The sequence below is a fragment of the Rutidosis leptorrhynchoides genome, chromosome 4, assembly GCF_046630445.1.
Source record: "Rutidosis leptorrhynchoides isolate AG116_Rl617_1_P2 chromosome 4, CSIRO_AGI_Rlap_v1, whole genome shotgun sequence".
Lineage (NCBI taxonomy): Eukaryota > Viridiplantae > Streptophyta > Magnoliopsida > Asterales > Asteraceae > Rutidosis > Rutidosis leptorrhynchoides.
The window spans coordinates 465089196-465107365 of record NC_092336.1 but is presented as its reverse complement, the minus strand read 5'-3'; the positions used below and the strand labels follow the sequence as shown (position 1 = coordinate 465107365).

At 33.1% G+C, this 18170-nt stretch overlaps 1 non-coding gene and 1 pseudogene across 1 annotated transcript; one reads left to right on the top strand and one right to left on the bottom strand.

Annotated features, from left to right (window-relative positions):
* LOC139842253 (uncharacterized) overlaps positions 1-18170 on the bottom strand; it is a 191922-nt pseudogene that overhangs the window by 87234 nt on the left and 86518 nt on the right.
* LOC139846145 (small nucleolar RNA R71) lies at positions 14203-14309 on the top strand. Its single transcript, XR_011758884.1, has one exon. It is a non-coding gene; the product is annotated as a small nucleolar RNA R71 (small nucleolar RNA).

Sequence of the window (18170 nt, the reverse complement as noted above, 5' to 3'; positions counted from 1 at the left end):
AAAAAATAATAAAAATATATATATATAAAAATATAAATATATATATTTTTAAGATTTTATATATATTATTAACAAGTACTTTTATTTTTGGATTTAAAATATAATTTTAATTTAATTTATATAAATATTTTGTAATAAATCAGAAAATAAAAAAATAAAAAAATATATAAAAAGTAATCGGGCCGAACACTGTAGCAGTCCAAACACTTCTGGCCTGGATCCACATACCATGCGATCGCATGTATTTATAACCTCAAACTCATGCGTTCGCATGAGCTGAGGTGACAGGACCTGAATCCTCTGCAGTACGGAGTAGTGTTTGATTTTTAATAATTATAATTAATTAATTAAGATTAGCGTTTATATTTAATAATATTTAGTTTTAGTTTTTTAATTAAATTTGTATTGTAAGTTTAAGTTATTATTATTTTCATATTTATATTAATACTTTTATATAAATAATATAAAAATAATATTTTTATAAAATTTGTATTTTTATCATTTTAGTTATAATTTGTATTTTTATCGTTTATTTTGTAATATTTGTCGTTCGTAATTAATTTCGTAGTTATAGATTTGCCGTAGATTTTTAGCTTTTAAGACTTTGCCGTAAAATCCCTTAAGTTCTTTTTCTTTAGATTAAGATTTAGGCGCTCTAGAATTTTGCGATGCCATATTTTTTTAGTGCCTAATTAAGTTATTGCCATTTTGGATATAGAATTCCTTTAAGCTTTAATACCTTTAGAAGCAATTTTTAATTTTTAGTTTTTAGACTTTTAAGTTTAGACGTTTTTCTTTCTTATTTTTATTTTTCGACGTTATTCGACGCGCTTTTTCTTTTTCATTTCTACGCTCTAGTTTTTAGGACATAGATTTTTATCTTCTTTAAATCTCGACGAAAAATTATTTTAAGCAATTAAATTGATAGACATCCAAATTTTCTGATTCGTAGTAATAGTTGGATTTGTTAGTGGCGAGTTATGGGCTTCCGATTTAAAGGGTCCTGGCTACCTGCTGCATCTATTGGCTATTCGAAACGTGGGCAAAATCAGAAAAGTCTATTAATTTGATAACTTATATAATTTTTATATTTATAACTAATAAGATATTCAGTGAATGCATCGAGCAAAACGTTCACCACCTTTCATACGTTCACCGCCTGTAACTCGATCAAGACATCTAGCCAATATTATCGCCGTTGATTTTTCTTTAGAATCATCATCTAATCGAACAAGTACTCCAACTCAAATTTCCGATAATCCATTTTTTGAACCCGACTTCACAATCGAGAACCCGAAGGATATTCAAGGACAATGATGTTTTGCGAGGGGTATATGAAATAGTTATAATTTTTACAAGGAAATACTATTAAATACGATACAATTTTACACAAGTGATTTATTTATTTATAGAGTGGATATACCTAAACCTTGCTACAACGCTTATAGGCAGTGTACCTAATCGTACAGTAGTGTAGTTTTTAGTAAGTCCGGTTCGTTCCACATGGATCTTTTAAACAAACTTAACGCTATATTTTTAACTTATAATTGTAAAAATACAAAAATATATATAAGTAGTATTATTATTATAAAAGGGGGTTTTTACCATTTAATGACCGGTTTGTCGATTTTAAAATTTTAGTCGCAGTTAAAACCTAATGTAAAATATAAATATAACTTAATTTAAAGCGTAAAGTAAATAACGATAATGAAATTGCGATAAATAAAAGTGCGATAAAATAAAATTGCGATAATTAAAGAGTACGATAATTAAAAATGCAATAAAATGACAATAAATAAAAGTGCGATAATTAAAAGTGCAATTAAATATGAAATAAAAGAATTATGCTTATTTAAACTTCCATAATCATGATGTTTGACGTGTTGATTTTTAGTTTATTCTCATGGGTTAATTGTCCTTTGTCCTGGATTATTAGATATGTCCATACGGATTTGTCCATAATAGTTCATCAGTCATAATCATAAAGTGCGAAAGTCTTCGTCAAATTATTCTTATTCCCGAAGTCAAATATTCCAACTAATTGGGGATTCGAATTGTAACAAGGTCTTAATACTTTGTTTAATGAATACACCAGGTTATCGACTGCGTGTAAACCAAGGTTTTACTACTTTGTTAACAATTACACCAATTACCCTTGAATGTAATCCACCCCTGTTTCAACAAGTCTATTAACTATTAATCCAGTTCCGTGTCCGGTAAAATGAATAATTATTGGTATTTATAGATATCCCGCCCACCGTACCCAGTCAAGCGTATGTGGTTATATATAAATATGTCAAATTATAAGTCTATAAATTAAATCAACGATGTATCATTTAGTTAATATAAAACCCATTAATAGCCCATAGTCTAATTTCTACAAGTGTCGTTCTTTTGTCCAAACCCCAATTATGGTCCAAAGCCCAATTACCCAATTTTAATATTTAGCCCAACATCATGATTACTTCGGCATTAAATAATCATAATAATAACTTAGCTACGAGACATTAAATTAAAAATAACATTAACCATAACTTACAGTAATTAAAAATAGCGTAGCGTTACATGGACAGAATTTTGACTTATACCCTTACAACATTCGCTAACATACCCTTATTATTAGAATTAAAATTAAAATTATAACATAAATATATATATATATATATATATATATATATATATATATATATATATATATATATATATATATATATATATATACGAGTGATAGATAGAGAGATGGATGGAAAAAGGTGTAAAAATTCGTCCAAAACTCGCGAACTTTATAGGACCAGACCTGTCCCTGTTCACCATGCGATCGCATGGTTTTTTGCCTTTCAGGCCATGCGATCGCATGGCCAGCTTTTCCAGGTCACATGTCTTTGTTTGCATTCTGCCGACGATTTATATAAATATATATAATATATAAATAATTTTAAGAATTATTTAAATATTATATTATATTTATGTGCATAGTTGACATGTAATTTTTAGTCCGTTGCGTCGAGTGTTGAGAGTTGACTTTAGTCCCGGTTTCGGATTTTCGAACGTCCTTGCGTACAATTTAATATCTTGTACTTTGCGTTTTGCGTCTTGTACTCTTGTAATTTTGAGACGTTTCTCATCAATAATTTGAACCACTTTGATTATACTTTGTACTTTTGAGCTTTTTGGTCGTTTGCCTCTTCAATTCGTCGAATCTGTCTTTTGTCTTCACCTTTTATTATTTAAACGAATATTACTTGTAAATAGAACAATTGCAACTAAAAGCTTGTCTTTCTTGAGGGATAATGCTATGAAATATATGTTCGTTTTTAGCATTATCAAGTATTCCCACACTTGAGCATTGCTTGTCCTCAAGCAATATAGTCTTGAAATAAAAATACTAGAATCACTTCTTTATTATTCACACTTTGTACATCAGTGATTTCTATACGGCGGTATGAACAATGGAAGTAACGATGTGGTTTACAGTCCCACATGACTATAAAATTTAGATCCCTTAAGGAAATTGGATCTTTATGAAAATATTTGATCTTTTGAAAATACAATCTAGCTTTTACCCTAGATAAGTTTTCCGTAATAACCCTTCACCGGTGTTTGCGAAATTATTTTTGTGGGTTTGGTGGGTTTCAGATTTGAAAATTTTAGCTCAAAACTTATGGTTTTGTGTCACCCACTTGCTAACCTTGTATTGGGAAAGCAACACGTCCAGTATACTTGCTCCGTATATTACCTTTCGGTAAACTACCGTCAGGTTGTAAAGGAAAGCGTTGAACAAGCAACTGTTAACGCAATGTCCCCTGACATGCTTTTAATTATGGTTTATAACGTGTCGGATGCTATTACTATCCTTTGTAGGAGCAATAGTAAAGCTTACCCTTATAATTTTTTGATCTGGCATAGGGTCCTGTCTTTGACCATACTATGCAACCACCATTCTTACGGTTGACACCCGATTTGGTTCAGGTGACCTAATGAATTCCAGGTGAATTCTTAGGATTTTACGTTCAATGGTAATGAACGCATTGAAAATAGGGTTTTCAGAAAACAAATCGGTTTGTAATTTTGATCAAAATATTTTCTCGTTCAAGCTCGAGTTTAGATATCATCGAATTCCATGAGTTTGTAATTCTCAATCATTAAGGTCAATCTCTAGGATTGAGTAATATCAGGCTTAAAAGCTGATTTTTGATCTTTTAAGGAGATTATCCTTTTCTGGGGGTCTGATTCATTAGTCTTATCAAGCTAATTTGCATGGCGTCCTCCCCATTGTACGAGACAGATCCTCTCATAGTTAGGATAAGTCTGACCACTTGGCGACCCTGTTTGATGCTGAGGTCCGTGGATTTCCTGCTGATTTTAGTGATGACTTTTCTAAATTTTTCGTCAACCTACAGCTGGTCTGGACGACAACTTCCTGACCTAAATCAAGAAGCGCGTTTCTTTTTCGGAAGACTTTACTTCCTTTTAATGATGGAATTGATTCATCGTGTAGATCCATCTTTCTTTCAAATATAGTACAGTTTTCCGGGTAAAATGGTTAATTTTGTCTAAAACAAAAGTATCTTTGTACAAAATATGTGATATATGTTTTAAAGAACTTGGTAAATTTTTCCCACACTTGGCTTTTTATTTTCCTCTATTCCATTTTAAATTAATTCTAACATTTTGGTTTGTTTCTCAATTTATGTCCTTTCCGAGGTAACAATAATTTCGGTGTTAACACCTAGTTTTATCGTTCATAAATATGTATAAACATGATTTTGAATTCATTTAATTGAAAATTTTGAAAAATTTTACTAGAATTGTGTAAGACCCAAATATTTATTGTACATAATGTATTTAAGGTGTACTATGTGTGTATGGAGTGTGCACAACATGTAGGTGTTGCTTGCTCGACCGTCGAAGGAAAACTGGACGTTGTTTGAGGTACAAGGTGTGTACGTACCTTTTCAACCCCAAATAAAGTTTGTGTTGATGTTTCAAAGCCTTACCATTGAAAAGAAAATCTTATTACGTTTCCAACGATATTTGATTCATCGAAAACGGAGCTACGGTCAAAAAGTTATGGCCAAAACAAGTTTCTGAAATCTGACCTGCAGAGTGGAGCGGCGCTCCACAATGTGGCGCGGCGCGCCGAATGGGTCAGAAGCAATTTTCAGCCTTTTTAAAGGCTTTAAATGAAGGGTACTTTGGTCTTTTCACTTGGGGACGGTTTGGGGTCATCAAAACTGATCCTTTGATCAGTTTGGATCACATTCTCACCCACCACAAACACTCTCTTCAAACCCTAGTGAGAGAAACCCACTTTTAGTGAGAGAGAGCTTGATTTGGAGAAGAAGGAGTTGGATTCTCACCAAAGCTCGGGTATCAAAGTTGTTCCACTCGTCAACGGCATCATTTTGGCGGTATTGGTAAGTTCTAACTCCGAATTTCATCTTAGTGAATTGATATTCAAGTTAGGGTTTTGAGTTAATTGGTTGTAAAACCCTTTTAGGTGATGAAGTGACTTTAGTGATGCTAGTAATCGGGTTTATTGTTATTGTTGGTGGATTTCGGTTTGGTGAACAAATTGGTTATGTTTAGAACTTGAAATTGGGTTTAATCACTAGGTTTAGTGATTGTGGAAGTATTGAAACCTATTTAGGGTTATTTGGTTGACTAACTTTGACTTTGGGTCAAATTAGGGTTTGGTGGTGATTATGACCCAATTGGCGATTTAACAAAGTTTATAAACTTAAAATGGATTAAGTTGAAGTGTTAAACCGAGTTAAATATGTTTTGGTGTCAAAACTTGCTAATAGCGTGATATTGACTTCTTATGGGTCAAACTAGGGTTTAAGTGTCATTTTGGGCAAGATAGGTGTTTAACACCTATGATCGGGTTTAATTGGCGTATTAAGACCATTCTCACTTGTGTTAGTGATTATTGGTTAATTTTGGGTGCGTTTTGTACTTGGAAGTGCATTTGGGTCAAATTGCACTAAGTGTCAATTTGGGTTGATTTGTGAATCCATTCTAAGTGTATTGTTGTAATTATGATAATGGAATAGGTATTTTCCATTGGCGAGTTGCAGATTATTTGGAAGCTTTCATCAAGACTTCAAGGTGAGTGTTAATATCCTATATGCATATGTATGTGTAGGATGGGTGCGGGTCGGGTGAAGTGATTCTCGGCTATAGAGCTCACTTCACATATAGGTGGATTTGATGGACTTGTGCATAGGTCCAATTGGCACGGTTGTGCGTTTTGGTTGACTACCTTTGGCAAAGTACACATTTTGGGTGTACGTTATCACACGTGGTTGTGAGTGGAATAATTATGCGTGTATGTATGTAATGTATTTAATTGTGTTGTACGAATGTGGTATTGTCGCGTTGTTTAAGACACCACGTTCTATGAAACGAGTAGTATTGTCGCGGTGTTTAAGACACTACTCATTGTGGAATTGACGAGTAGTATTGTCGCGGTGTTTAAGACACTACTCATTGTGTAATTGACTTGTGGTATTGTCGCGGTGTTTAAGACACCACAATGTCATGGGAGTGGAAGTGTCGCGGTGTTCAAGACACCACTCATTGTATTGAATGAAGTGTGGATTCGTCGCGGTGTTTAAGACGCCACATTGTTGTAAGGGTGAGTTAGTCTCGGTGTTTAAGACATCACCCGGGGGACTAGTGATTACGCGGTGTGTAAGTAACACTAGTGGATGTTATGAACATCCAACGGACTTTCATGTACCGTTCTCTTGTGTACTTGGTTAACCATGGTTGTATGAGTTATGTATTGGCATATTTAATTATGAACTATATGCTTTTGGTATTGCTAGCTATTGTGGACTTGCGGTTATTGGTATATGCACGATATGTTGCATGATTGTCGAATTGCTAATTCGTGATTAATGTTGTGTTGTCGTGATGTAGTTAACCCTCCGGGGGTAGTTATTGGCGTTGTTCACATTGGCGTTGGTGAACTTACCTTATTGATGGTATTATTAGCTTGTTGCTTAGTGATCGTATGGTATACTTAGATTAGCTTGCCTTTAGGCTTGGACGCTCCGGTATGCGGTATTTGTTTATTTATGTGGCGTGTCCATTTTATGCATATATATGTATGTAGTATATTATCATTCACTAAGCGTTAGCTTACCCTCTCGTTGTTGACTCTTTTTATAGATCGCATGTGGATTGGTGGCTCGGGTAAGCGCGAGGACTAGAAGACGTGCATAGTTGCTTTAGTGACTTACTTTTGGATCATTTAGGATCGGGTAGCGTATTCCCAATCGCCATGCTCGGCTTTGTTGTATTAAAAGTCTTTTGGTCAAATATTGTATTTCGGTACTTAAGGTGGTAAAATGGGTCGTTGTGGGACCCGCTTCGTAAACTCAATTTTATTAATTAAACGTGCTAGTTTTATATATATGAATTTATGGTTAAAAGCGTTTTGGCTAAAAATGTCGGGAACTAGTCAAACATTTTCGTTAAATTGACTTCCGGGGACAGCGGGCTGTCCAGGTGGTTTGGCGCGCCGCGCACCCACCTGGCGCGCCGCGCAAATGAACTGCACCAAAAAAAATTTTTATGTTGTGAAATTTAACGGGAATTGTCGTGGTTTGGTTTGGGTTGTTACAAATTGGGTAGTCAGTATATAAGACTAGGGCTGTTCTTTATTATCAGAGAGCACTAGATTCTAATACAACTACTGCGTTACTAGTATTTCAAATGATAACCAAATGTATAAGTTAAAATTTTAAAAATCCGAAAGAATTTAACCTCTTCCCACACTTAAGATCTTGCAATGTCCTCATTTGCAAGAAATCAGTAACAATTTAAATTATTGAGGGTGATTAGCGTAGAAAAATGATTAAATTTTACCAAAGTTTCCAAACATATTGGCGTTTAAAAGCAAAGATTTTTGGTTTTTTTTTTAATGTTTTTGGCATACTTTAATTCAGTAAGATTAAAAATAATGATAATAAAAGTTCTCGTCCCTCCCTTGGGTAGAATAATTTCGGTTCAACGACCTAGTCTTCAACTTACGACGAATTTTAAAAATCATATTTTTAACTTAACGAAATAGAGTACATTTTTGTTTTTAAATTCACACCAAACTTAAATTTAAAATGCATAAAATTAAAATTCATATTAATAATAATTAGAAATTCACACCAAACTTAAATTATATTTTTGTTTTTATACATACAAACTTATATTAAAAATATTAATTTTTCAAATATTTACAAACTTAAATATATTGATTTAAAAAGTTTACAATATTATTTTAATATTTATATATTAATTTTAAAAACAAAGTAAAAATAAAATTAAAAATCTTTTTGGTCTTTTATCCCACTTTAATCAATCAAATATTATCAAAAATATACGCCCCTCTTTTCGGTAAAGTAATTTCGGTTCCATAACCTAGTTTAACTTATGACGAATTTTTGAAATATTTTGGGTTGAATATTAAAGATATTTATACTTTAAGAATAAACGGTAAATTTCGCAGTGATGTAATAAATTTTTGTATGACATCAATAATTTCAGTCGCAAAACCTAATTTTATTGAATACCAATTTAATACTTTATAGCGAACGATTTAGCGTTTATTATCAAAAGGTTAAAAGCAATAAAAATAAAAACTGTACATACTTACCTGTGATATGGAATTCTTAGTGACCTGTTTTAGCCCACTTATAAGATAGTCGGACTAATTGGTTTTCCATAGCTACATAGGCGTAACCTCGAGCATTCAATGTTTTTTTCTTCGAAACATATGAACGGTCCTTCTCTACATAAAGTAACGAATTCGGTATTGGAATATGTCTGATTCGTCGAGCATTTTCCTTCGTGTGACTATTTTCCACATTTGTGACATCTTTCAAGGTGTCGTGCTCTTCTTTTTGCTGCGGATTTTGATTTTCCTTTACCAAACTGTAACTTATTATTTTCGTTCTTGGATTCTTTTCTTACTCCGTCCAATTTGCCTCTGATTAATGATACATATTCACTTGGAAAGGTGTCATTATTACGTTTAGTGATCAAAGCGTGTAGTATTAGACCATGGTTTAGTTCACAGGAAGTCTTCATCTCGTAAAACCTAAAAAAAAATAAAAATTCAGAATGGGGGGAAAAGACTAGTTCTTTAGGGTCTGCTAGGGAAAGACCATTCGGATTCCATTCTCGAGAACTACACGAAAACAGAACATCTAACTCTAACAGAAATACTTATTATCCTTTAAAGACTTGATTCTCCCCACACTTAGTTAGATGTGGTGTTGAAATTGTGATTACCTTTGTTTTCAATTGGACTATCAACAACTTGTATATCTTTGACTTTTGCTTCAAGCCAATGGTTGATTTCCTCCGTAACTTTCACAAATTCAACTAACATCACCTTTTCTTTTGGCGATAAATTGGATACTAATCGGTTACATAACTTCATTGTCAACTTCCATCGGACCATGTATGTAATGTTTAACTCTGTGACCATTAACTTTAAATTCAATCCCATTTGAATTTATTAACTCTATTGTTCCGTATGGGAAAACTCTTTTGACTATAAATGGTCCAGACCATCTTGATTTTAATTTTCCAGGAAATAGCTTGAATCGTGAATTGAAAAGAAGAACTCTGTCTCCTTCTTTAAATTCTTTTGAACTTCTAATTCTTTTATCATGCCATTTCTTCGTTCTTTCTTTATAGATTAACGAATTTTCGTATGCTTCATGTCTTAATTCTTCTAATTCGTTTAATTGACTTAACCGTAGACGTCCGGCTTCATGTAAATCAAGACTACATGTCTTCAAAGCCCAAAATGCTTTGTGTTCAATTTCTACTGGAAGATGACATGTTTTTTCGTAAACGAGTTTAAAAGGTGTGGTTCCAATTGGAGTTTTGTAGGCTGTTCTAAAAGCCCAGAGTGCATCCTCCAATTTCATGGACCATTCCTTTGGATTTGATCCTACGGTTTTCTCTAGAATACGTTTTAAAGCTCGGTTGGTATTTTCAACTTGTCCACTTGTTTGTGGATGATATGCAGTGGAGATTTTATGAGTTACTCCATATCTTTTGAGAACTTTCTCAAGTTGATTATTACAAAAATGAGTACCCCGATCACTTATTAAAGCTTTCGGTGTTCCAAACCTAGCAAAAAGACGTTTTAAAAAGTTGACTACAACTCGTGCATCGTTAGTCGGGAGAGCTTGTGCTTCCGCCCATTTAGATACATAATCAATGGCAACGAGAATGTAGAGATTATTATGAGATTTTGGAAATGGACCCATAAAGTCAATACCCCAAATGTCAAAAACTTTACATACTTAAATGACATTTTATGGCATTTCATCACGTTGACTTATTTTTCCGGCCCTTTGACAAGCATCACAGGATTTGCAAAGAAGGTGTGCGTCTTTGAAAATTGTAGCCCAATAGAATCCAGCATCGTAAACTTTTCTTGCTGTTAGTTGAGGCCCATAATGCCCTACTGTTAGTCCTGTGTGACAATGGTTTAATATTTGACTGACTTCATCTCCGAATACACATCGGCGTATTATTCCATCAGGACAACTTTTAAACAAATGTGGATCTTCCCAGAAATAGTGTTTTATATCACTAAAGAATTTCTTTCGTTTTTGGTACGATAATCCTTTTTCAAGGAATCCACATACTAAGTAGTTTGCATAGTCTGCAAACCATGCAATTTCATTACAATCTATCTTCAATAGATATTCATCAGTAAAGTTGTCTTGTATGGCCGATTCATTTAGAACTTCTAATTCAGGATTTTCAAGACGAGAAAGATGATCAGCGGCGAGATTTTCTGCTCCCTTTTTATCCCGGATTTCAATATCGAACTCTTGTAAGAGTAAGATCCAACGGATTAATCTTGATTTGGCATCTTGTTTCGAAAATAGGTATCTAAGAGCAGAATGGTCGGTATAGACCACCGTTTTAGCTAGAACGAGATATGAACGAAATTTGTCAAAAGCAAAGACAATAGCAAGGAGTTCTTTTTCAGTAGTTGTGTAATTCGTTTGTGCTCCTTGTAACGTCTTACTAGCATAATAAATAGGTTGAAATCGTTTTTCAATCCTTTGTCCTAAAACGGCTCCCATTGCAAAATCACTTGCATCGCACATAAGTTCGAATGGTAGATTCCAATTTGGAGTTATCATGATCGGCGCATTAGTGAGTTTTTCTTTAAGAATATTAAAAGATTTTATACATTCATCTGAAAAGATGAATGGAGCATCCTTTTCAAGGATTTTATTCATAGGAGTGGCAATTTTAGAAAAATCTTTTATGAAACGTCGGTAAAAACCGGCATGCCCTAGAAAACTCCTGACTCCTCTAACATTGGTGGGATGTGTAAGTTTAGCAGTTACATCTACTTTAGCTCTATCCACTTCAATTCCTTCCTTTGAAATTTTATGACCAAGAACGATGCCTTCTTTAACCATGAAATGGCATTTCTCCCAATTAAGTACTAGATTTGATTGTTCGCATCTAATAAGCATTCGTTCCAGATTAACTAGACATGATTCAAATGTATCACCGAAGACTGAAAAGTCATCCATGAAAACTTCCATGCATTCTTCTATCATGTCGTGAAAAATCACCATCATACACCTTTGAAAGGTTGCAGGGGCGTTACAAAGTCCAAATGGCATGCGTTTGTAAGCAAAAGTACCATAAGGGCACGTGAATGTGGTTTTCTCTTGATCTTCGGGTGCTATTGGAATTTGAAAATATCCGGAAAATCCATCTAGAAAACAACAGTAACTATTTCCGGCTAATCTTTCCGACATTTGATCTATGAAAGGTAAGGGAAAGTGATCTTTTCTGGTGGCGTCATTTAATTTTCTATAATCAATACACACACGCCATCCTGTTACAGTCCTAGTAGGAATAAGCTCATTTTTCTCATTTGTAATGACAGTCATGCCACCCTTCTTAGGCATGCATTGAACTGGGCTTACCCATGGACTATCAGAAATTGGATAAATTAGACCTGCATCTAGCAGTTTAATAATCTCTTTCTTAACTACATCTTGCATATTAGGATTTAGTCTTCGTTGGCGTTGCACATACGTTTTATGACCTTCTTCCATAAGGATTTTATGTGTGCAATACGAAGGACTTATTCCTTTAATATCATGAATCTTCCATGCAATGGCTGGTTTATGAGCTTTCAACACAGAAATGAGTTGTGATTTCTCATTTTCAGTAAGAGAAGACGATATTATTACAGGTAATTCAGATTCACCATGTAAATAAGCGTATTCCAAATGGTTTGGAAGTGGCTTTAACTCTAATTTCGATGGTTCTTCTATCGATGATTTGTATCGATATCTGTCTTCTTCTTTTAGCATTTGAATTTCTTCTGTTGTTGGTTCATATCCATTAGCTATAAGTGTAGCTAACATTTCAGTTTCATCAATTGGTTCAGTTCCTTCTCCTAAAGAACATTCTCCTGTTCCTTGTAATTCTGGAAATTCTTCTAACAATTCTGCATGTGAATCTATAGTTTGAATATAATAACATGTATCATCTGCAGATTGCGGTTGTTGCATTGCTCTATCAACTGAAAAGGTAACACTCTCGTCCTCTATACTTAGGGTCAATTTCTTACCAAACACGTCTAGTATTGCTTTGGCCGTATTTAAGAATGGTCTTCCTAATATAAGAGGAACTCGAGAATCTTCTTCCATATCCAGAATAACAAAATCTACTGGAAATACTAAAGTACCAACTTTAACTAGCATGTTCTCCATTATCCCTCTAGGAAATTTTACTGATCGATCGGCTAGTTGTATACTTATTCGTGTTGGTTTCAATTCTCCAAGGTCTAGTTTAGCGTATAGTGAATACGGCATTAAATTTATACTAGCACCTAAGTCTGCCAATGCTTCTATTGAACTAAGACTACCCAGAAAACATGGAATTGTGAAACTTCCTGGATCAGATAATTTTTCTGGTATCTTATTTAACAGCACTGCAGAACAATTAGCATTCATAGTAACAGCCGAGAGTTCTTCCATTTTCTTTCTATTCGTGATTAGATCTTTCAGAAATTTAGCATATCTAGGCATTCCTGAAATTACATCAATGAAAGGAAGATTTACATTTATCTGTTTAAACATATCCAAAAATTTGGATTGCTCGGCTTCAAGTCTCTCTTTTCTCATTTTACTCGGGTAAGGAAGTGGTGGTTGGTATGGTTTAACATAAGGTTTAGCCTTAACTGTGTTATCTTCATTAACCTTTTTAACTACCGGTTCTGTTTCCTTATCTTGCTCAGGTTATGGTTCTTGTGGAGTAGGAATAGCTTCATCAGAAATTACAGGCATTTCAGGTGGTTTAAGTGTAATACCACTTCTTGTGGTAATGGCTTTAGCTATTTTATTCCGGGGGTTAGCATTTGTATCACTAGGTAGACTTCCCGGTTTTCTTTCACCTATTAACCTTGCTAGGTTACTTACTTCTTGTTCTAAATTTTGAATAGAAGCTTGTTGATTTCTAAATGCTTGAGCATTTTGTTCATTGGTTTGTTTCTGAGATGTGAAAAATTGTGTTTGAGATTCAACTAGCTTCGACATCATATCTTCTAAATTTGGCTTTTTATCATCTTTTTGTGGTGGTTTGTTTTGAAAAATAGGTCTTTGCTAGTTGTAAGTATTATTGGATACTTGTTGATTACTAGGACCTTGTTGATTGTTGTATGGAACATTTCGGTTATAATTCTGATTTTGATTGTAGATTGGTCTTGGCGGTTGATAATTATTCTGATACCAATTTCCAGGCCTTTGGTTTATGTATGAAACATTCTCTCTTTGTTCCATTGTTAGCTCAATACTGAGACAATCTTTTGTCAAATGTGGTCCTCCACACTACTCACAACTAATTCTTATTGAGTGAATATCTTTAGTCATCTTTTCCATTCGTCTCTCGACAGCATCTATTTTTGCAGAAATGGAATCTAAGTCATGGCTAGAATTGGCTCTAGCTGCTTTAGATGATCTAACGATATCTTTTTCTTGGTGCCACTCATGTGAGTGTGAAGCAGTGTTATCAATAATTTTGTAAGCGTCAGTTTCTGTTTTCTTCATAATGGAACCACCAGCTGCTATATCGATGCCTTTCCTTGTAGTGATGTCGCATCCTTGGTAGAATATTTGTACTATTTGACAAGTGTCTAAACCATGTTGCGGACATCCTCTCAATAACTTTCCAAATCTTGTCCAAGCCTCATATAAAGTTTCATTTGTCTTTTGCGTGAACGTAACAATTTCTCCTTGAAGTCTCACGGCTTTAGATGCCGGAAAGAATTGTTTAAGAAATTTTTCAACTAAAACGTCCCATGTATCAATCGCCCCTTCAGGTAACGATTCTAACCAATCTTTGGCTTCTCCCTTTAAAGTCCAGGGAAATAACATGAGATATATCTGTTCATCCTCCACTTCTCGGATTTTAAATAGTGTACAGATCCTATTAAAGGTACGAAGATGTTCGTTTGGATCTTCCTTCGGCGCACCACTAAATTGGCATTGATTAGTCACCATGTGTAGGATTTGTCCTTTAATTTCATAATCTGACGCATTAATGTCTGGTTGAGTAATTGCGTGACCTTGGCCAGTGCATTTAGCTCGCATTCGGTCTTCCATACTTAGAGGTTCCAGATTCTCCATTATTGAATTTGTTGAATCTGAATCACTAGAGGATTCTGATTTAATGGTTGGTTCCTCAACAATCTCTGTTTGAATGATTGGTGGTTCCGGAGGAAAGATTAATGGTTCAGGATCTCGGAATCGTCCCTGAATATTCTCCGGATTCTCAATTGTGAGGTCGGGTTCAAAAAATGGATTATCGGAAATTTGAATTGGAGTACTTGGTTGACTGGATGACGATTCTAAAGAAAAATCAACGGCGACAATATTTGCTAGATGTCTTGATCGAGTGATAGGTGGTGAACGTACAAAAGGTGGTGAACGTTTTGCGCGGTGCATTCACTGAATATCCTATTAGTTATAAAAATAAGAAAAATTATATAAGTTATCAAATTAATAGACTTTTCTGCTTTTGCCCACGTTTCAAATAGCCAATGGATGCAGCAGGGAGCCAGAACCCTTTAAATTGGAAGCTCACAACTCAGCCACTAACAAATCCAACTATTACTACGAAGCAGAAAATTTGGATGTCTATTAATTTAACCACTTAAAATAATTTTTCGTCGAAATTTAAAGAAATTTTAGAGAAGAAATAGAAAAAAATCCAAGTCCTAAAAACTAGAGCGGCGAAAAATAAGAAAGAAAAAAAGCGCGTCGGAAAACGTCGAAAAATAAAAGGCGTCGAAAAATAAAAATAAGAAATAGCGCGTCGAAACTTAAAAAGGAACTAAAAACTAAGAATTAAAAGTTGCGTCTAAAATTATTAAAGCTTAAAAGAAAAACTATATCCCTAATGGCAATAACTTAAAAAGGTACTAAAATATTAAAAACGGCGTCGCAAAATTCTAAAGCACCTAAATCTTAGTCTAAAGAGAAAGCACTTAAGGGATTTTACGGCAAAGCCTAAAAATCTAGAAATAAAAATAACTATGGCAAAAACTATATCTTAAAACTAATTACGAGCAAAAAATATAAAAATTACGCTAAAACAAATAAAAAGATACAAAATATAAAAATAAAACTTAAAGTTGTAAAAAGTACAATTTTTATAAAAATATTATTTTTATATTATTTATTTTATAAAACTATTAATTTTATAATTTATTAAAACTAATTAAACTTAATAATATAAATAATAATAAAAACTAAAACTAATTAATTTAATAAACAAAACCTAATTAGGGTTATAATAATAATAATTAAAATATACTAAACCCTAAACAGTCGGCTGAGGTTACCAGGCCTGTCAAGTCAAGCCATGCGATCGCATGGATTGATAGTTAAAATCTCATGCGATCGCATGAGGTAGGGTTTCGGGCCAAAAGTTGGGCTGCTACAGTACCAGGCCTCAAGTGTTTTTATTTTTTTTTCTGTTTTAAATTTCTGTTTTATATTTATAAAATATTTAAATAAAACTTATATTTTTACAAATTAAAATAAAAATAAAGAAACTTTATAAAACTTAAATATCTAACAAACTCTTAAAAATATATAAATTTTGTTTTTCTTTTTATATTTTTGTATTAAAACGTAGTTTTACAAAAACGTATTTTTACAAAAGTAAATTAAAAATCTTTTTTTTTATATAGCGTTTTGCTTCCGGCGTTTGACTGATCCCCAGTAGCGGCGCCAAAAATACTTGATGTTTTTGCGAGGGGTATATGAAATAGTTATAATTTTTACAAGGAAATACTATTAAATACGATACAATTTTACACAAGTGATTTATTTATTTATAGAGTGGATATACCTAAACCTTGCTACAATACTTATAGGTAGTGTACCTAATCGTACAGTAGTGTAGTTTTTAGTAAGTCCGGTTCGTTCTACATGGATCTTTTAAACAAGCTTAACGCTATATTTTTAACTTATAATTGTAAAAATAAAAAAATATATATAAGTAGTATTATTATTATAAAAGGGGGTTTTTATCGTTTAATGACCGGTTTGTCGATTTTAAAATTTTAGTCGCAGTTAAAACCTAATGTAAAATATAAATATAACTTAACTTAAAGCGTAAAGTAAATAACGATAATAAAATTGCGATAAATAAAAGTGCGATAAAATAAAATTGCGATAATTAAAGAGTACAATAATTAAAAATGCAATAAAATGACAATAAATAAAAGTGTGATAATTAAAAGTGCAATTAAATATGAAATAAAAGAATTATGCTTATTTAAACTTCCATAATCATGATGTTTGACGTGTTGATTTTTAGTTTATTCCCATGGGTTAATTGTCCTTTGTCCTGGATTATTCGATATGTCCATAATAGTCCATCAGTCATAATCATAAAGTGCGAAAGTCATCTTCAAATTATTCTTATTCCCGAAGTCAAATATTCCAACTAATTGGAGATTCGAATTGTAACAAGGTCTTAATACTTTGTTTAATGAATACACCAGGTTATCGACTGCGTGTAAACCAAGGTTTTACTACTTTGTTAACAATTACACCAATTACCCTTGAATGTAATCCACCCCTGTTTCAACAAGTCTATTAACTATTAATCCAGTTCCGTGTCCGGTAAAATGAATAATTATTGGTATTTATAGATATCCCGCCCACCGTACCCAGTCAAGCGTATGTGGTTATATATAAATACGTCAAATTATAACTCTATATATTAAATCAACGAGGTATCATTTAGTTAATATAAAACCCATTAATAGCCCATAGTCTAATTTCTACAAGTGTCGTTCTTTTGTCCAAACCCCAATTATGGTCCAAAGCCCAATTACCTAATTTTAATATTTAGCCCAACATCATGATTACTTCGACATTAAATAGGCATAATAATAACTTAGCTACGAGACATTAAATTAAAAATAACATTAACCATAACTTACAGTGATTAAAAATAGCGTAGCGTTACACAGACATAATTTCGACTTATACCCTTACAACATTCGCTAACATACCCTTATTATTAGAATTAAAATTAAAATTAAAATTATAATACAAATATATATATATATATATATATATATATATATATATATATATATATATATATATATATATATATACGAGTGATAGATAGTGAGATGGATGGAAAAAGGTGTAAAAATTCGTCCAAAACTCGCGAACTTTATAGGACCAGACCTGTCCCTGTTCACCATGCGATCGCATGGTTTTTTGCCTTCCAGGCCATGCGATCGCATGGCCAGCTTTTCCAGGTCACATGTCTTTGTTTGCATTCTGCCGACGATTTATATAAATATATATAATATATAAATAATTTTAAGAATTATTTAAATATTATATTATATTTATGTGCATAGTTGACATGTAATTTTTAGTCTGTTGCGTCGAGCGTTGAGAGTTGACTTTAGTTTCGGTTCCGGATTTTTGAACATCCTTGCGTACAATTTAATATCTTGTACTTTGCGTTTTGCGTCTTGTACTCTTGTAATTTTGAGACGTTTCTCATCAATAATTTGAACCACTTTGATTGTACTTTGTACTTTTGAGCTTTTTGGTCGTTTGCGTCTT